Here is an 18,292-nt window from a genome sequence, read left to right as displayed (position 1 = left end):
CCGCCACCCCGGGCGCGGCGCGGGAGGCGGTCAGTCAATCAATCAGTCGGGCCGGCAGGCGAGCATGCAGGCGGGCTGGCGCGATCGGGCGGGCGGAGGGCTGAGGAGCGGCGGGCGCCTGGCCCGGAGAGGCGCAGAGCAGGCTCTTGGGGCGCCCAGCGGCAGCCGCGGACGTCTACGGCCATACCACCCTGAACGCGCCCGATCTCGTCTGATCTCGGAAGCTAAGCAGGGTCGGGCCTGGTTAGTACTTGGATGGGAGACCGCCTGGGAATACCGGGTGCTGTAGGCTTTTTTTCCTCGGCCTTTTGCCTGCCTTCCTGTCTGTCCCTTGGCCGCCAACGCCCCCTCGACCAACGCGGCGGCGGCGGCGGCGGCGGCGGCGGCGCCCCCCTCCGGGCGACCCGTGGCATGGCCCCCGCCCCGCCGGAAGCACCGCAGGGCGCCGCGGAGCACCGAGGGCGCCGGCTGCACGGGCAGGAGGCCACACACATGCACCACCTCCTCTTCCTCTCAAGCCCTTCACCCTCGCAGCCCGCCCTTCAAGCACACCCACCCACGTCCTAGCCAGCCGCGCGTCCCAGGGCGCCGCGGGGGCCCGAAGGCGGCCGACGGAGGGGACGGGGCGACAGCAGGAACCTCGGGGCCGGGGCGGGGAGGGGGCGGTCGCTGGGGGGAGCCGGGCGGGGGCTGGATCCCGTCTCCGCAGGCCTGCGAGCCCCTCCGGGGGGCCGGGGCGGGGCTTTGGGGGCCGGGGCCGGGGCGGGGCTTTGGGGGCCGGGGCCGGGGCCGGGGCCCTCCTCGCCCCGCCCCAATCTCCGCCCCCAGGCCCGCCCCCAGCCCCTAGCAATTCCCTGGCACCGCCCCCAGCCTCCAAGCCACCCAGCCACCCGCAACCCCCCCCACCTTCGGCCCGGGCCCGCCTGCACCTTCTCTCCGAAGGACATGCCCTGCCTCCCCCGCGGACCACCGTCCCTTCGGCCCTCAGCCACGACGTCCACGCTCCGCGGGCCCGGGACACCAGATGGCCCGACCGCCCGGGGCCTCAGGCCCCGTTGGCACCGGGCTGCGCGCTCCGCGGCCCCGCAACAGCCAAGGCCACAGCGACGCGGGGGCGGCCGGCACCCATGCCGAAAAGGGCCGCGCGCAACACAGCAAGAGACACAAGAGAGACTCGCTCCGCGCCTGGGCGTGGGCGCCGCGCACGCAACACAGGCACACGGTCCCGCGGCGGTTCGGCTGATGGGCAGGAATGGGGGCAGAACGGCATCCCTGACACCGTGGCTGCAGGGCCCGCGGCTGCCAGGGCTCCTAAGGCAGCTCCAGGGCCTGCGCCCCTCCGGCGGGGTGGCTGCCTCGCCCCCACAGGCCTTGTGGCCCAGCTCCGAGTGCCCGTGTCCCTCCGTCTGTGTGTGTGTGTGTGTGTGTGTCTGTCTGTCTGTCGTGGGCACCTGTGTCTGTGTCCCTGCCTGTCCGAGGATGGGGTCCGGCGGCGCGGGCGGCCCCGGCTTGGCTTTGAGCCAGGCCGGCTGAAGAACAGGAGAGGCCAGGGGTCGTCCGGAGCCGGCCGGCGCCGGCCCGCGGCACCCCCCCAGCCAGTGAGCGGTCCGAGGTGGGGCGGCGTGCCATCCGGGGAGCCGAGCGGCGGCGACGCGCCCGCCAGGCCGGGGACGGGAGCGCGCCCGGGCTCCGGCGACAGCCTCCGCTCCGGGGTGCGGGAGGCGTCTTGGCCCCCACCCCCCCCGCCCGGCCCGGGGCAGGCGCCCTCCGCCACCCCGGGCGCGGCGCGGGAGGCGGTCAGTCAATCAATCAGTCGGGCCGGCAGGCGAGCATGCAGGCGGGCTGGCGCGATCGGGCGGGCGGAGGGCTGAGGAGCGGCGGGCGCCTGGCCCGGAGAGGCGCAGAGCAGGCTCTTGGGGCGCCCAGCGGCAGCCGCGGACGTCTACGGCCATACCACCCTGAACGCGCCCGATCTCGTCTGATCTCGGAAGCTAAGCAGGGTCGGGCCTGGTTAGTACTTGGATGGGAGACCGCCTGGGAATACCGGGTGCTGTAGGCTTTTTTTCCTCGGCCTTTTGCCTGCCTTCCTGTCTGTCCCTTGGCCGCCAACGCCCCCTCGACCAACGCGGCGGCGGCGGCGGCGGCGGCGGCGGCGGCGGCGGCGGCGCCCCCCTCCGGGCGACCCGTGGCATGGCCCCCGCCCCGCCGGAAGCACCGCAGGGCGCCGCGGAGCACCGAGGGCGCCGGCTGCACGGGCAGGAGGCCACACACATGCACCACCTCCTCTTCCTCTCAAGCCCTTCACCCTCGCAGCCCGCCCTTCAAGCACACCCACCCACGTCCTAGCCGGCCGCGCGTCCCAGGGCGCCGCGGGGGCCCGAAGGCGGCCGACGGAGGGGACGGGGCGACAGCAGGAACCTCGGGGCCGGGGCGGGGAGGGGGCGGTCGCTGGGGGGAGCCGGGCGGGGGCTGGATCCCGTCTCCGCAGGCCTGCGAGCCCCTCCGGGGGGCCGGGGCGGGGCTTTGGGGGCCGGGGCCGGGGCCGGGGCCGGGGCCGGGCCCGCCTGCGGGCCCTCCTCGCCCCGCCCCAATCTCCGCCCCCAGGCCCGCCCCCAGCCCCTAGCAATTCCCTGGCACCGCCCCCAGCCTCCAAGCCACCCAGCCACCCGCAACCCCCCCCACCTTCGGCCCGGGCCCGCCTGCACCTTCTCTCCGAAGGACATGCCCTGCCTCCCCCGCGGACCACCGTCCCTTCGGCCCTCAGCCACGACGTCCACGCTCCGCGGGCCCGGGACACCAGATGGCCCGACCGCCCGGGGCCTCAGGCCCCGTTGGCACCGGGCTGCGCGCTCCGCGGCCCCGCAACAGCCAAGGCCACAGCGACGCGGGGGCGGCCGGCACCCATGCCGAAAAGGGCCGCGCGCAACACAGCAAGAGACACAAGAGAGACTCGCTCCGCGCCTGGGCGTGGGCGCCGCGCACGCAACACAGGCACACGGTCCCGCGGCGGTTCGGCTGATGGGCAGGAATGGGGGCAGAACGGCATCCCTGACACCGTGGCTGCAGGGCCCGCGGCTGCCAGGGCTCCTAAGGCAGCTCCAGGGCCTGCGCCCCTCCGGCGGGGTGGCTGCCTCGCCCCCACAGGCCTTGTGGCCCAGCTCCGAGTGCCCGTGTCCCTCCGTCTGTGTGTGTGTGTGTGTGTGTGTGTGTCTGTCTGTCTGTCGTGGGCACCTGTGTCTGTGTCCCTGCCTGTCCGAGGATGGGGTCCGGCGGCGCGGGCGGCCCCGGCTTGGCTTTGAGCCAGGCCGGCTGAAGAACAGGAGAGGCCAGGGGTCGTCCGGAGCCGGCCGGCGCCGGCCCGCGGCACCCCCCCAGCCAGTGAGCGGTCCGAGGTGGGGCGGCGTGCCATCCGGGGAGCCGAGCGGCGGCGACGCGCCCGCCAGGCCGGGGACGGGAGCGCGCCCGGGCTCCGGCGACAGCCTCCGCTCCGGGGTGCGGGAGGCGTCTTGGCCCCCACCCCCCCCGCCCGGCCCGGGGCAGGCGCCCTCCGCCACCCCGGGCGCGGCGCGGGAGGCGGTCAGTCAATCAATCAGTCGGGCCGGCAGGCGAGCATGCAGGCGGGCTGGCGCGATCGGGCGGGCGGAGGGCTGAGGAGCGGCGGGCGCCTGGCCCGGAGAGGCGCAGAGCAGGCTCTTGGGGCGCCCAGCGGCAGCCGCGGACGTCTACGGCCATACCACCCTGAACGCGCCCGATCTCGTCTGATCTCGGAAGCTAAGCAGGGTCGGGCCTGGTTAGTACTTGGATGGGAGACCGCCTGGGAATACCGGGTGCTGTAGGCTTTTTTTCCTCGGCCTTTTGCCTGCCTTCCTGTCTGTCCCTTGGCCGCCAACGCCCCCTCGACCAACGCGGCGGCGGCGGCGGCGGCGGCGGCGGCGGCGGCGGCGGCGCCCCCCTCCGGGCGACCCGTGGCATGGCCCCCGCCCCGCCGGAAGCACCGCAGGGCGCCGCGGAGCACCGAGGGCGCCGGCTGCACGGGCAGGAGGCCACACACATGCACCACCTCCTCTTCCTCTCAAGCCCTTCACCCTCGCAGCCCGCCCTTCAAGCACACCCACCCACGTCCTAGCCGGCCGCGCGTCCCAGGGCGCCGCGGGGGCCCGAAGGCGGCCGACGGAGGGGACGGGGCGACAGCAGGAACCTCGGGGCCGGGGCGGGGAGGGGGCGGTCGCTGGGGGGAGCCGGGCGGGGGCTGGATCCCGTCTCCGCAGGCCTGCGAGCCCCTCCGGGGGGCCGGGGCGGGGCTTTGGGGGCCGGGGCCGGGGCGGGGCTTTGGGGGCCGGGGCCGGGGCCGGGGCCGGGCCCGCCTGCGGGCCCTCCTCGCCCCGCCCCAATCTCCGCCCCCAGGCCCGCCCCCAGCCCCTAGCAATTCCCTGGCACCGCCCCCAGCCTCCAAGCCACCCAGCCACCCGCAACCCCCCCCACCTTCGGCCCGGGCCCGCCTGCACCTTCTCTCCGAAGGACATGCCCTGCCTCCCCCGCGGACCACCGTCCCTTCGGCCCTCAGCCACGACGTCCACGCTCCGCGGGCCCGGGACACCAGATGGCCCGACCGCCCGGGGCCTCAGGCCCCGTTGGCACCGGGCTGCGCGCTCCGCGGCCCCGCAACAGCCAAGGCCACAGCGACGCGGGGGCGGCCGGCACCCATGCCGAAAAGGGCCGCGCGCAACACAGCAAGAGACACAAGAGAGACTCGCTCCGCGCCTGGGCGTGGGCGCCGCGCACGCAACACAGGCACACGGTCCCGCGGCGGTTCGGCTGATGGGCAGGAATGGGGGCAGAACGGCATCCCTGACACCGTGGCTGCAGGGCCCGCGGCTGCCAGGGCTCCTAAGGCAGCTCCAGGGCCTGCGCCCCTCCGGCGGGGTGGCTGCCTCGCCCCCACAGGCCTTGTGGCCCAGCTCCGAGTGCCCGTGTCCCTCCGTCTGTGTGTGTGTGTGTGTGTGTGTGTCTGTCTGTCTGTCGTGGGCACCTGTGTCTGTGTCCCTGCCTGTCCGAGGATGGGGTCCGGCGGCGCGGGCGGCCCCGGCTTGGCTTTGAGCCAGGCCGGCTGAAGAACAGGAGAGGCCAGGGGTCGTCCGGAGCCGGCCGGCGCCGGCCCGCGGCACCCCCCCAGCCAGTGAGCGGTCCGAGGTGGGGCGGCGTGCCATCCGGGGAGCCGAGCGGCGGCGACGCGCCCGCCAGGCCGGGGACGGGAGCGCGCCCGGGCTCCGGCGACAGCCTCCGCTCCGGGGTGCGGGAGGCGTCTTGGCCCCCACCCCCCCCGCCCGGCCCGGGGCAGGCGCCCTCCGCCACCCCGGGCGCGGCGCGGGAGGCGGTCAGTCAATCAATCAGTCGGGCCGGCAGGCGAGCATGCAGGCGGGCTGGCGCGATCGGGCGGGCGGAGGGCTGAGGAGCGGCGGGCGCCTGGCCCGGAGAGGCGCAGAGCAGGCTCTTGGGGCGCCCAGCGGCAGCCGCGGACGTCTACGGCCATACCACCCTGAACGCGCCCGATCTCGTCTGATCTCGGAAGCTAAGCAGGGTCGGGCCTGGTTAGTACTTGGATGGGAGACCGCCTGGGAATACCGGGTGCTGTAGGCTTTTTTTCCTCGGCCTTTTGCCTGCCTTCCTGTCTGTCCCTTGGCCGCCAACGCCCCCTCGACCAACGCGGCGGCGGCGGCGGCGGCGGCGGCGGCGGCGGCGGCGGCGCCCCCCTCCGGGCGACCCGTGGCATGGCCCCCGCCCCGCCGGAAGCACCGCAGGGCGCCGCGGAGCACCGAGGGCGCCGGCTGCACGGGCAGGAGGCCACACACATGCACCACCTCCTCTTCCTCTCAAGCCCTTCACCCTCGCAGCCCGCCCTTCAAGCACACCCACCCACGTCCTAGCCGGCCGCGCGTCCCAGGGCGCCGCGGGGGCCCGAAGGCGGCCGACGGAGGGGACGGGGCGACAGCAGGAACCTCGGGGCCGGGGCGGGGAGGGGGCGGTCGCTGGGGGGAGCCGGGCGGGGGCTGGATCCCGTCTCCGCAGGCCTGCGAGCCCCTCCGGGGGGCCGGGGCGGGGCTTTGGGGGCCGGGGCCGGGGCCGGGGCCGGGGCCGGGCCCGCCTGCGGGCCCTCCTCGCCCCGCCCCAATCTCCGCCCCCAGGCCCGCCCCCAGCCCCTAGCAATTCCCTGGCACCGCCCCCAGCCTCCAAGCCACCCAGCCACCCGCAACCCCCCCCACCTTCGGCCCGGGCCCGCCTGCACCTTCTCTCCGAAGGACATGCCCTGCCTCCCCCGCGGACCACCGTCCCTTCGGCCCTCAGCCACGACGTCCACGCTCCGCGGGCCCGGGACACCAGATGGCCCGACCGCCCGGGGCCTCAGGCCCCGTTGGCACCGGGCTGCGCGCTCCGCGGCCCCGCAACAGCCAAGGCCACAGCGACGCGGGGGCGGCCGGCACCCATGCCGAAAAGGGCCGCGCGCAACACAGCAAGAGACACAAGAGAGACTCGCTCCGCGCCTGGGCGTGGGCGCCGCGCACGCAACACAGGCACACGGTCCCGCGGCGGTTCGGCTGATGGGCAGGAATGGGGGCAGAACGGCATCCCTGACACCGTGGCTGCAGGGCCCGCGGCTGCCAGGGCTCCTAAGGCAGCTCCAGGGCCTGCGCCCCTCCGGCGGGGTGGCTGCCTCGCCCCCACAGGCCTTGTGGCCCAGCTCCGAGTGCCCGTGTCCCTCCGTCTGTGTGTGTGTGTGTGTGTGTGTGTGTCTGTCTGTCTGTCGTGGGCACCTGTGTCTGTGTCCCTGCCTGTCCGAGGATGGGGTCCGGCGGCGCGGGCGGCCCCGGCTTGGCTTTGAGCCAGGCCGGCTGAAGAACAGGAGAGGCCAGGGGTCGTCCGGAGCCGGCCGGCGCCGGCCCGCGGCACCCCCCCAGCCAGTGAGCGGTCCGAGGTGGGGCGGCGTGCCATCCGGGGAGCCGAGCGGCGGCGACGCGCCCGCCAGGCCGGGGACGGGAGCGCGCCCGGGCTCCGGCGACAGCCTCCGCTCCGGGGTGCGGGAGGCGTCTTGGCCCCCACCCCCCCCGCCCGGCCCGGGGCAGGCGCCCTCCGCCACCCCGGGCGCGGCGCGGGAGGCGGTCAGTCAATCAATCAGTCGGGCCGGCAGGCGAGCATGCAGGCGGGCTGGCGCGATCGGGCGGGCGGAGGGCTGAGGAGCGGCGGGCGCCTGGCCCGGAGAGGCGCAGAGCAGGCTCTTGGGGCGCCCAGCGGCAGCCGCGGACGTCTACGGCCATACCACCCTGAACGCGCCCGATCTCGTCTGATCTCGGAAGCTAAGCAGGGTCGGGCCTGGTTAGTACTTGGATGGGAGACCGCCTGGGAATACCGGGTGCTGTAGGCTTTTTTTCCTCGGCCTTTTGCCTGCCTTCCTGTCTGTCCCTTGGCCGCCAACGCCCCCTCGACCAACGCGGCGGCGGCGGCGGCGGCGGCGGCGGCGGCGGCGGCGGCGGCGGCGCCCCCCTCCGGGCGACCCGTGGCATGGCCCCCGCCCCGCCGGAAGCACCGCAGGGCGCCGCGGAGCACCGAGGGCGCCGGCTGCACGGGCAGGAGGCCACACACATGCACCACCTCCTCTTCCTCTCAAGCCCTTCACCCTCGCAGCCCGCCCTTCAAGCACACCCACCCACGTCCTAGCCGGCCGCGCGTCCCAGGGCGCCGCGGGGGCCCGAAGGCGGCCGACGGAGGGGACGGGGCGACAGCAGGAACCTCGGGGCCGGGGCGGGGAGGGGGCGGTCGCTGGGGGGAGCCGGGCGGGGGCTGGATCCCGTCTCCGCAGGCCTGCGAGCCCCTCCGGGGGGCCGGGGCGGGGCTTTGGGGGCCGGGGCCGGGGCCGGGGCCGGGGCCGGGCCCGCCTGCGGGCCCTCCTCGCCCCGCCCCAATCTCCGCCCCCAGGCCCGCCCCCAGCCCCTAGCAATTCCCTGGCACCGCCCCCAGCCTCCAAGCCACCCAGCCACCCGCAACCCCCCCCACCTTCGGCCCGGGCCCGCCTGCACCTTCTCTCCGAAGGACATGCCCTGCCTCCCCCGCGGACCACCGTCCCTTCGGCCCTCAGCCACGACGTCCACGCTCCGCGGGCCCGGGACACCAGATGGCCCGACCGCCCGGGGCCTCAGGCCCCGTTGGCACCGGGCTGCGCGCTCCGCGGCCCCGCAACAGCCAAGGCCACAGCGACGCGGGGGCGGCCGGCACCCATGCCGAAAAGGGCCGCGCGCAACACAGCAAGAGACACAAGAGAGACTCGCTCCGCGCCTGGGCGTGGGCGCCGCGCACGCAACACAGGCACACGGTCCCGCGGCGGTTCGGCTGATGGGCAGGAATGGGGGCAGAACGGCATCCCTGACACCGTGGCTGCAGGGCCCGCGGCTGCCAGGGCTCCTAAGGCAGCTCCAGGGCCTGCGCCCCTCCGGCGGGGTGGCTGCCTCGCCCCCACAGGCCTTGTGGCCCAGCTCCGAGTGCCCGTGTCCCTCCGTCTGTGTGTGTGTGTGTGTGTGTGTGTGTCTGTCTGTCTGTCGTGGGCACCTGTGTCTGTGTCCCTGCCTGTCCGAGGATGGGGTCCGGCGGCGCGGGCGGCCCCGGCTTGGCTTTGAGCCAGGCCGGCTGAAGAACAGGAGAGGCCAGGGGTCGTCCGGAGCCGGCCGGCGCCGGCCCGCGGCACCCCCCCAGCCAGTGAGCGGTCCGAGGTGGGGCGGCGTGCCATCCGGGGAGCCGAGCGGCGGCGACGCGCCCGCCAGGCCGGGGACGGGAGCGCGCCCGGGCTCCGGCGACAGCCTCCGCTCCGGGGTGCGGGAGGCGTCTTGGCCCCCACCCCCCCCGCCCGGCCCGGGGCAGGCGCCCTCCGCCACCCCGGGCGCGGCGCGGGAGGCGGTCAGTCAATCAATCAGTCGGGCCGGCAGGCGAGCATGCAGGCGGGCTGGCGCGATCGGGCGGGCGGAGGGCTGAGGAGCGGCGGGCGCCTGGCCCGGAGAGGCGCAGAGCAGGCTCTTGGGGCGCCCAGCGGCAGCCGCAGACGTCTACGGCCATACCACCCTGAACGCGCCCGATCTCGTCTGATCTCGGAAGCTAAGCAGGGTCGGGCCTGGTTAGTACTTGGATGGGAGACCGCCTGGGAATACCGGGTGCTGTAGGCTTTTTTTCCTCGGCCTTTTGCCTGCCTTCCTGTCTGTCCCTTGGCCGCCAACGCCCCCTCGACCAACGCGGCGGCGGCGGCGGCGGCGGCGGCGGCGGCGGCGGCGGCGGCGCCCCCCTCCGGGCGACCCGTGGCATGGCCCCCGCCCCGCCGGAAGCACCGCAGGGCGCCGCGGAGCACCGAGGGCGCCGGCTGCACGGGCAGGAGGCCACACACATGCACCACCTCCTCTTCCTCTCAAGCCCTTCACCCTCGCAGCCCGCCCTTCAAGCACACCCACCCACGTCCTAGCCGGCCGCGCGTCCCAGGGCGCCGCGGGGGCCCGAAGGCGGCCGACGGAGGGGACGGGGCGACAGCAGGAACCTCGGGGCCGGGGCGGGGAGGGGGCGGTCGCTGGGGGGAGCCGGGCGGGGGCTGGATCCCGTCTCCGCAGGCCTGCGAGCCCCTCCGGGGGGCCGGGGCGGGGCTTTGGGGGCCGGGGCCGGGGCCGGGGCCGGGGCCGGGCCCGCCTGCGGGCCCTCCTCGCCCCGCCCCAATCTCCGCCCCCAGGCCCGCCCCCAGCCCCTAGCAATTCCCTGGCACCGCCCCCAGCCTCCAAGCCACCCAGCCACCCGCAACCCCCCCCACCTTCGGCCCGGGCCCGCCTGCACCTTCTCTCCGAAGGACATGCCCTGCCTCCCCCGCGGACCACCGTCCCTTCGGCCCTCAGCCACGACGTCCACGCTCCGCGGGCCCGGGACACCAGATGGCCCGACCGCCCGGGGCCTCAGGCCCCGTTGGCACCGGGCTGCGCGCTCCGCGGCCCCGCAACAGCCAAGGCCACAGCGACGCGGGGGCGGCCGGCACCCATGCCGAAAAGGGCCGCGCGCAACACAGCAAGAGACACAAGAGAGACTCGCTCCGCGCCTGGGCGTGGGCGCCGCGCACGCAACACAGGCACACGGTCCCGCGGCGGTTCGGCTGATGGGCAGGAATGGGGGCAGAACGGCATCCCTGACACCGTGGCTGCAGGGCCCGCGGCTGCCAGGGCTCCTAAGGCAGCTCCAGGGCCTGCGCCCCTCCGGCGGGGTGGCTGCCTCGCCCCCACAGGCCTTGTGGCCCAGCTCCGAGTGCCCGTGTCCCTCCGTCTGTGTGTGTGTGTGTGTGTGTGTGTGTCTGTCTGTCTGTCGTGGGCACCTGTGTCTGTGTCCCTGCCTGTCCGAGGATGGGGTCCGGCGGCGCGGGCGGCCCCGGCTTGGCTTTGAGCCAGGCCGGCTGAAGAACAGGAGAGGCCAGGGGTCGTCCGGAGCCGGCCGGCGCCGGCCCGCGGCACCCCCCCAGCCAGTGAGCGGTCCGAGGTGGGGCGGCGTGCCATCCGGGGAGCCGAGCGGCGGCGACGCGCCCGCCAGGCCGGGGACGGGAGCGCGCCCGGGCTCCGGCGACAGCCTCCGCTCCGGGGTGCGGGAGGCGTCTTGGCCCCCACCCCCCCCGCCCGGCCCGGGGCAGGCGCCCTCCGCCACCCCGGGCGCGGCGCGGGAGGCGGTCAGTCAATCAATCAGTCGGGCCGGCAGGCGAGCATGCAGGCGGGCTGGCGCGATCGGGCGGGCGGAGGGCTGAGGAGCGGCGGGCGCCTGGCCCGGAGAGGCGCAGAGCAGGCTCTTGGGGCGCCCAGCGGCAGCCGCGGACGTCTACGGCCATACCACCCTGAACGCGCCCGATCTCGTCTGATCTCGGAAGCTAAGCAGGGTCGGGCCTGGTTAGTACTTGGATGGGAGACCGCCTGGGAATACCGGGTGCTGTAGGCTTTTTTTCCTCGGCCTTTTGCCTGCCTTCCTGTCTGTCCCTTGGCCGCCAACGCCCCCTCGACCAACGCGGCGGCGGCGGCGGCGGCGGCGGCGGCGGCGGCGGCGCCCCCCTCCGGGCGACCCGTGGCATGGCCCCCGCCCCGCCGGAAGCACCGCAGGGCGCCGCGGAGCACCGAGGGCGCCGGCTGCACGGGCAGGAGGCCACACACATGCACCACCTCCTCTTCCTCTCAAGCCCTTCACCCTCGCAGCCCGCCCTTCAAGCACACCCACCCACGTCCTAGCCGGCCGCGCGTCCCAGGGCGCCGCGGGGGCCCGAAGGCGGCCGACGGAGGGGACGGGGCGACAGCAGGAACCTCGGGGCCGGGGCGGGGAGGGGGCGGTCGCTGGGGGGAGCCGGGCGGGGGCTGGATCCCGTCTCCGCAGGCCTGCGAGCCCCTCCGGGGGGCCGGGGCGGGGCTTTGGGGGCCGGGGCCGGGGCGGGGCTTTGGGGGCCGGGGCCGGGGCCGGGGCCCTCCTCGCCCCGCCCCAATCTCCGCCCCCAGGCCCGCCCCCAGCCCCTAGCAATTCCCTGGCACCGCCCCCAGCCTCCAAGCCACCCAGCCACCCGCAACCCCCCCCACCTTCGGCCCGGGCCCGCCTGCACCTTCTCTCCGAAGGACATGCCCTGCCTCCCCCGCGGACCACCGTCCCTTCGGCCCTCAGCCACGACGTCCACGCTCCGCGGGCCCGGGACACCAGATGGCCCGACCGCCCGGGGCCTCAGGCCCCGTTGGCACCGGGCTGCGCGCTCCGCGGCCCCGCAACAGCCAAGGCCACAGCGACGCGGGGGCGGCCGGCACCCATGCCGAAAAGGGCCGCGCGCAACACAGCAAGAGACACAAGAGAGACTCGCTCCGCGCCTGGGCGTGGGCGCCGCGCACGCAACACAGGCACACGGTCCCGCGGCGGTTCGGCTGATGGGCAGGAATGGGGGCAGAACGGCATCCCTGACACCGTGGCTGCAGGGCCCGCGGCTGCCAGGGCTCCTAAGGCAGCTCCAGGGCCTGCGCCCCTCCGGCGGGGTGGCTGCCTCGCCCCCACAGGCCTTGTGGCCCAGCTCCGAGTGCCCGTGTCCCTCCGTCTGTGTGTGTGTGTGTGTGTGTCTGTCTGTCTGTCGTGGGCACCTGTGTCTGTGTCCCTGCCTGTCCGAGGATGGGGTCCGGCGGCGCGGGCGGCCCCGGCTTGGCTTTGAGCCAGGCCGGCTGAAGAACAGGAGAGGCCAGGGGTCGTCCGGAGCCGGCCGGCGCCGGCCCGCGGCACCCCCCCAGCCAGTGAGCGGTCCGAGGTGGGGCGGCGTGCCATCCGGGGAGCCGAGCGGCGGCGACGCGCCCGCCAGGCCGGGGACGGGAGCGCGCCCGGGCTCCGGCGACAGCCTCCGCTCCGGGGTGCGGGAGGCGTCTTGGCCCCCACCCCCCCCGCCCGGCCCGGGGCAGGCGCCCTCCGCCACCCCGGGCGCGGCGCGGGAGGCGGTCAGTCAATCAATCAGTCGGGCCGGCAGGCGAGCATGCAGGCGGGCTGGCGCGATCGGGCGGGCGGAGGGCTGAGGAGCGGCGGGCGCCTGGCCCGGAGAGGCGCAGAGCAGGCTCTTGGGGCGCCCAGCGGCAGCCGCGGACGTCTACGGCCATACCACCCTGAACGCGCCCGATCTCGTCTGATCTCGGAAGCTAAGCAGGGTCGGGCCTGGTTAGTACTTGGATGGGAGACCGCCTGGGAATACCGGGTGCTGTAGGCTTTTTTTCCTCGGCCTTTTGCCTGCCTTCCTGTCTGTCCCTTGGCCGCCAACGCCCCCTCGACCAACGCGGCGGCGGCGGCGGCGGCGGCGGCGGCGGCGGCGGCGCCCCCCTCCGGGCGACCCGTGGCATGGCCCCCGCCCCGCCGGAAGCACCGCAGGGCGCCGCGGAGCACCGAGGGCGCCGGCTGCACGGGCAGGAGGCCACACACATGCACCACCTCCTCTTCCTCTCAAGCCCTTCACCCTCGCAGCCCGCCCTTCAAGCACACCCACCCACGTCCTAGCCGGCCGCGCGTCCCAGGGCGCCGCGGGGGCCCGAAGGCGGCCGACGGAGGGGACGGGGCGACAGCAGGAACCTCGGGGCCGGGGCGGGGAGGGGGCGGTCGCTGGGGGGAGCCGGGCGGGGGCTGGATCCCGTCTCCGCAGGCCTGCGAGCCCCTCCGGGGGGCCGGGGCGGGGCTTTGGGGGCCGGGGCCGGGGCGGGGCTTTGGGGGCCGGGGCCGGGGCCGGGGCCCTCCTCGCCCCGCCCCAATCTCCGCCCCCAGGCCCGCCCCCAGCCCCTAGCAATTCCCTGGCACCGCCCCCAGCCTCCAAGCCACCCAGCCACCCGCAACCCCCCCCACCTTCGGCCCGGGCCCGCCTGCACCTTCTCTCCGAAGGACATGCCCTGCCTCCCCCGCGGACCACCGTCCCTTCGGCCCTCAGCCACGACGTCCACGCTCCGCGGGCCCGGGACACCAGATGGCCCGACCGCCCGGGGCCTCAGGCCCCGTTGGCACCGGGCTGCGCGCTCCGCGGCCCCGCAACAGCCAAGGCCACAGCGACGCGGGGGCGGCCGGCACCCATGCCGAAAAGGGCCGCGCGCAACACAGCAAGAGACACAAGAGAGACTCGCTCCGCGCCTGGGCGTGGGCGCCGCGCACGCAACACAGGCACACGGTCCCGCGGCGGTTCGGCTGATGGGCAGGAATGGGGGCAGAACGGCATCCCTGACACCGTGGCTGCAGGGCCCGCGGCTGCCAGGGCTCCTAAGGCAGCTCCAGGGCCTGCGCCCCTCCGGCGGGGTGGCTGCCTCGCCCCCACAGGCCTTGTGGCCCAGCTCCGAGTGCCCGTGTCCCTCCGTCTGTGTGTGTGTGTGTGTGTGTCTGTCTGTCTGTCGTGGGCACCTGTGTCTGTGTCCCTGCCTGTCCGAGGATGGGGTCCGGCGGCGCGGGCGGCCCCGGCTTGGCTTTGAGCCAGGCCGGCTGAAGAACAGGAGAGGCCAGGGGTCGTCCGGAGCCGGCCGGCGCCGGCCCGCGGCACCCCCCCAGCCAGTGAGCGGTCCGAGGTGGGGCGGCGTGCCATCCGGGGAGCCGAGCGGCGGCGACGCGCCCGCCAGGCCGGGGACGGGAGCGCGCCCGGGCTCCGGCGACAGCCTCCGCTCCGGGGTGCGGGAGGCGTCTTGGCCCCCACCCCCCCCGCCCGGCCCGGGGCAGGCGCCCTCCGCCACCCCGGGCGCGGCGCGGGAGGCGGTCAGTCAATCAATCAGTCGGGCCGGCAGGCGAGCATGCAGGCGGGCTGGCGCGATCGGGCGGGCGGAGGGCTGAGGAGCGGCGGGCGCCTGGCCCGGAGAGGCGCAGAGCAGGCTCTTGGGGCGCCCAGCGGCAGCCGCGGACGTCTACGGCCATACCACCCTGAACGCGCCCGATCTCGTCTGATCTCGGAAGCTAAGCAGGGTCGGGCCTGGTTAGTACTTGGATGGGAGACCGCCTGGGAATACCGGGTGCTGTAGGCTTTTTTTCCTCGGCCTTTTGCCTGCCTTCCTGTCTGTCCCTTGGCCGCCAACGCCCCCTCGACCAACGCGGCGGCGGCGGCGGCGGCGGCGGCGGCGGCGGCGCCCCCCTCCGGGCGACCCGTGGCATGGCCCCCGCCCCGCCGGAAGCACCGCAGGGCGCCGCGGAGCACCGAGGGCGCCGGCTGCACGGGCAGGAGGCCACACACATGCACCACCTCCTCTTCCTCTCAAGCCCTTCACCCTCGCAGCCCGCCCTTCAAGCACACCCACCCACGTCCTAGCCGGCCGCGCGTCCCAGGGCGCCGCGGGGGCCCGAAGGCGGCCGACGGAGGGGACGGGGCGACAGCAGGAACCTCGGGGCCGGGGCGGGGAGGGGGCGGTCGCTGGGGGGAGCCGGGCGGGGGCTGGATCCCGTCTCCGCAGGCCTGCGAGCCCCTCCGGGGGGCCGGGGCGGGGCTTTGGGGGCCGGGGCCGGGGCCGGGGCCGGGGCCGGGCCCGCCTGCGGGCCCTCCTCGCCCCGCCCCAATCTCCGCCCCCAGGCCCGCCCCCAGCCCCTAGCAATTCCCTGGCACCGCCCCCAGCCTCCAAGCCACCCAGCCACCCGCAACCCCCCCCACCTTCGGCCCGGGCCCGCCTGCACCTTCTCTCCGAAGGACATGCCCTGCCTCCCCCGCGGACCACCGTCCCTTCGGCCCTCAGCCACGACGTCCACGCTCCGCGGGCCCGGGACACCAGATGGCCCGACCGCCCGGGGCCTCAGGCCCCGTTGGCACCAGGCTGCGCGCTCCGCGGCCCCGCAACAGCCAAGGCCACAGCGACGCGGGGGCGGCCGGCACCCATGCCGAAAAGGGCCGCGCGCAACACAGCAAGAGACACAAGAGAGACTCGCTCCGCGCCTGGGCGTGGGCGCCGCGCACGCAACACAGGCACACGGTCCCGCGGCGGTTCGGCTGATGGGCAGGAATGGGGGCAGAACGGCATCCCTGACACCGTGGCTGCAGGGCCCGCGGCTGCCAGGGCTCCTAAGGCAGCTCCAGGGCCTGCGCCCCTCCGGCGGGGTGCTGCCTCGCCCCCACAGGCCTTGTGGCCCAGCTCCGAGTGCCCGTGTCCCTCCGTCTGTGTGTGTGTGTGTGTGTGTGTCTGTCTGTCTGTCGTGGGCACCTGTGTCTGTGTCCCTGCCTGTCCGAGGATGGGGTCCGGCGGCGCGGGCGGCCCCGGCTTGGCTTTGAGCCAGGCCGGCTGAAGAACAGGAGAGGCCAGGGGTCGTCCGGAGCCGGCCGGCGCCGGCCCGCGGCACCCCCCCAGCCAGTGAGCGGTCCGAGGTGGGGCGGCGTGCCATCCGGGGAGCCGAGCGGCGGCGACGCGCCCGCCAGGCCGGGGACGGGAGCGCGCCCGGGCTCCGGCGACAGCCTCCGCTCCGGGGTGCGGGAGGCGTCTTGGCCCCCACCCCCCCCGCCCGGCCCGGGGCAGGCGCCCTCCGCCACCCCGGGCGCGGCGCGGGAGGCGGTCAGTCAATCAATCAGTCGGGCCGGCAGGCGAGCATGCAGGCGGGCTGGCGCGATCGGGCGGGCGGAGGGCTGAGGAGCGGCGGGCGCCTGGCCCGGAGAGGCGCAGAGCAGGCTCTTGGGGCGCCCAGCGGCAGCCGCGGACGTCTACGGCCATACCACCCTGAACGCGCCCGATCTCGTCTGATCTCGGAAGCTAAGCAGGGTCGGGCCTGGTTAGTACTTGGATGGGAGACCGCCTGGGAATACCGGGTGCTGTAGGCTTTTTTTCCTCGGCCTTTTGCCTGCCTTCCTGTCTGTCCCTTGGCCGCCAACGCCCCCTCGACCAACGCGGCGGCGGCGGCGGCGGCGGCGGCGGCGGCGGCGGCGCCCCCCTCCGGGCGACCCGTGGCATGGCCCCCGCCCCGCCGGAAGCACCGCAGGGCGCCGCGGAGCACCGAGGGCGCCGGCTGCACGGGCAGGAGGCCACACACATGCACCACCTCCTCTTCCTCTCAAGCCCTTCACCCTCGCAGCCCGCCCTTCAAGCACACCCACCCACGTCCTAGCCGGCCGCGCGTCCCAGGGCGCCGCGGGGGCCCGAAGGCGGCCGACGGAGGGGACGGGGCGACAGCAGGAACCTCGGGGCCGGGGCAGGGAGGGGGCGGTCGCTGGGGGGAGCCGGGCGGGGGCTGGATCCCGTCTCCGCAGGCCTGCGAGCCCCTCCGGGGGCCCGGGGCGGGGCTTTGGGGGCCGGGGCCGGGGCGGGGCTTTGGGGGCCGGGGCCGGGGCCGGGGCCGGGCCCGCCTGCGGGCCCTCCTCGCCCCGCCCCAATCTCCGCCCCCAGGCCCGCCCCCAGCCCCTAGCAATTCCCTGGCACCGCCCCCAGCCTCCAAGCCACCCAGCCACCCGCAACCCCCCCCACCTTCGGCCCGGGCCCGCCTGCACCTTCTCTCCGAAGGACATGCCCTGCCTCCCCCGCGGACCACCGTCCCTTCGGCCCTCAGCCACGACGTCCACGCTCCGCGGGCCCGGGACACCAGATGGCCCGACCGCCCGGGGCCTCAGGCCCCGTTGGCACCGGGCTGCGCGCTCCGCGGCCCCGCAACAGCCAAGGCCACAGCGACGCGGGGGCGGCCGGCACCCATGCCGAAAAGGGCCGCGCGCAACACAGCAAGAGACACAAGAGAGACTCGCTCCGCGCCTGGGCGTGGGCGCCGCGCACGCAACACAGGCACACGGTCCCGCGGCGGTTCGGCTGATGGGCAGGAATGGGGGCAGAACGGCATCCCTGACACCGTGGCTGCAGGGCCCGCGGCTGCCAGGGCTCCTAAGGCAGCTCCAGGGCCTGCGCCCCTCCGGCGGGGTGGCTGCCTCGCCCCCACAGGCCTTGTGGCCCAGCTCCGAGTGCCCGTGTCCCTCCGTCTGTGTGTGTGTGTGTGTGTGTCTGTCTGTCTGTCGTGGGCACCTGTGTCTGTGTCCCTGCCTGTCCGAGGATGGGGTCCGGCGGCGCGGGCGGCCCCGGCTTGGCTTTGAGCCAGGCCGGCTGAAGAACAGGAGAGGCCAGGGGTCGTCCGGAGCCGGCCGGCGCCGGCCCGCGGCACCCCCCCAGCCAGTGAGCGGTCCGAGGTGGGGCGGCGTGCCATCCGGGGAGCCGAGCGGCGGCGACGCGCCCGCCAGGCCGGGGACGGGAGCGCGCCCGGGCTCCGGCGACAGCCTCCGCTCCGGGGTGCGGGAGGCGTCTTGGCCCCCACCCCCCCCGCCCGGCCCGGGGCAGGCGCCCTCCGCCACCCCGGGCGCGGCGCGGGAGGCGGTCAGTCAATCAATCAGTCGGGCCGGCAGGCGAGCATGCAGGCGGGCTGGCGCGATCGGGCGGGCGGAGGGCTGAGGAGCGGCGGGCGCCTGGCCCGGAGAGGCGCAGAGCAGGCTCTTGGGGCGCCCAGCGGCAGCCGCGGACGTCTACGGCCATACCACCCTGAACGCGCCCGATCTCGTCTGATCTCGGAAGCTAAGCAGGGTCGGGCCTGGTTAGTACTTGGATGGGAGACCGCCTGGGAATACCGGGTGCTGTAGGCTTTTTTTCCTCGGCCTTTTGCCTGCCTTCCTGTCTGTCCCTTGGCCGCCAACGCCCCCTCGACCAACGCGGCGGCGGCGGCGGCGGCGGCGGCGGCGGCGGCGGCGGCGCCCCCCTCCGGGCGACCCGTGGCATGGCCCCCGCCCCGCCGGAAGCACCGCAGGGCGCCGCGGAGCACCGAGGGCGCCGGCTGCACGGGC

General features: G+C 76.1%; 11 non-coding genes across 11 annotated transcripts; all 11 read left to right on the top strand.

Moving 5' to 3' along the window:
- The first annotated feature begins 173 nt into the window (after positions 1–173).
- On the top strand, positions 174–292 carry LOC140597127 (5S ribosomal RNA). Its single transcript, XR_011998994.1, has one exon. It is a non-coding gene; the product is annotated as a 5S ribosomal RNA (ribosomal RNA).
- Positions 293–1,940: 1,648 nt separating this feature from the next.
- On the top strand, positions 1,941–2,059 carry LOC140597125 (5S ribosomal RNA). The gene has a single exon (XR_011998992.1). It is a non-coding gene; the product is annotated as a 5S ribosomal RNA (ribosomal RNA).
- A 1,661-nt stretch (positions 2,060–3,720) lies between these two features.
- Positions 3,721–3,839, top strand: LOC140597124 (5S ribosomal RNA). The gene has a single exon (XR_011998991.1). It is a non-coding gene; the product is annotated as a 5S ribosomal RNA (ribosomal RNA).
- Positions 3,840–5,518: 1,679 nt separating this feature from the next.
- On the top strand, positions 5,519–5,637 carry LOC140597123 (5S ribosomal RNA). Its single transcript, XR_011998990.1, has one exon. It is a non-coding gene; the product is annotated as a 5S ribosomal RNA (ribosomal RNA).
- A 1,661-nt stretch (positions 5,638–7,298) lies between these two features.
- On the top strand, positions 7,299–7,417 carry LOC140597122 (5S ribosomal RNA). Its single transcript, XR_011998989.1, has one exon. It is a non-coding gene; the product is annotated as a 5S ribosomal RNA (ribosomal RNA).
- A 1,667-nt stretch (positions 7,418–9,084) lies between these two features.
- Positions 9,085–9,203, top strand: LOC140597121 (5S ribosomal RNA). The gene has a single exon (XR_011998988.1). It is a non-coding gene; the product is annotated as a 5S ribosomal RNA (ribosomal RNA).
- Positions 9,204–10,867: 1,664 nt separating this feature from the next.
- LOC140597182 (5S ribosomal RNA) lies at positions 10,868–10,986 on the top strand. The gene has a single exon (XR_011999049.1). It is a non-coding gene; the product is annotated as a 5S ribosomal RNA (ribosomal RNA).
- A 1,655-nt stretch (positions 10,987–12,641) lies between these two features.
- Positions 12,642–12,760, top strand: LOC140597181 (5S ribosomal RNA). The gene has a single exon (XR_011999048.1). It is a non-coding gene; the product is annotated as a 5S ribosomal RNA (ribosomal RNA).
- A 1,655-nt stretch (positions 12,761–14,415) lies between these two features.
- On the top strand, positions 14,416–14,534 carry LOC140597180 (5S ribosomal RNA). The gene has a single exon (XR_011999047.1). It is a non-coding gene; the product is annotated as a 5S ribosomal RNA (ribosomal RNA).
- A 1,650-nt stretch (positions 14,535–16,184) lies between these two features.
- Positions 16,185–16,303, top strand: LOC140597179 (5S ribosomal RNA). The gene has a single exon (XR_011999046.1). It is a non-coding gene; the product is annotated as a 5S ribosomal RNA (ribosomal RNA).
- Positions 16,304–17,975: 1,672 nt separating this feature from the next.
- LOC140597178 (5S ribosomal RNA) lies at positions 17,976–18,094 on the top strand. Its single transcript, XR_011999045.1, has one exon. It is a non-coding gene; the product is annotated as a 5S ribosomal RNA (ribosomal RNA).
- Positions 18,095–18,292: the final 198 nt, after the last annotated feature.

This window comes from Vulpes vulpes, unplaced genomic scaffold (assembly GCF_048418805.1).
Source record: "Vulpes vulpes isolate BD-2025 unplaced genomic scaffold, VulVul3 u000000688, whole genome shotgun sequence".
Taxonomy (NCBI): Eukaryota; Metazoa; Chordata; class Mammalia; order Carnivora; family Canidae; genus Vulpes; species Vulpes vulpes.
Note: the sequence above shows the minus strand (reverse complement) of the source record. Positions and strands in the feature narration are given on the sequence as shown.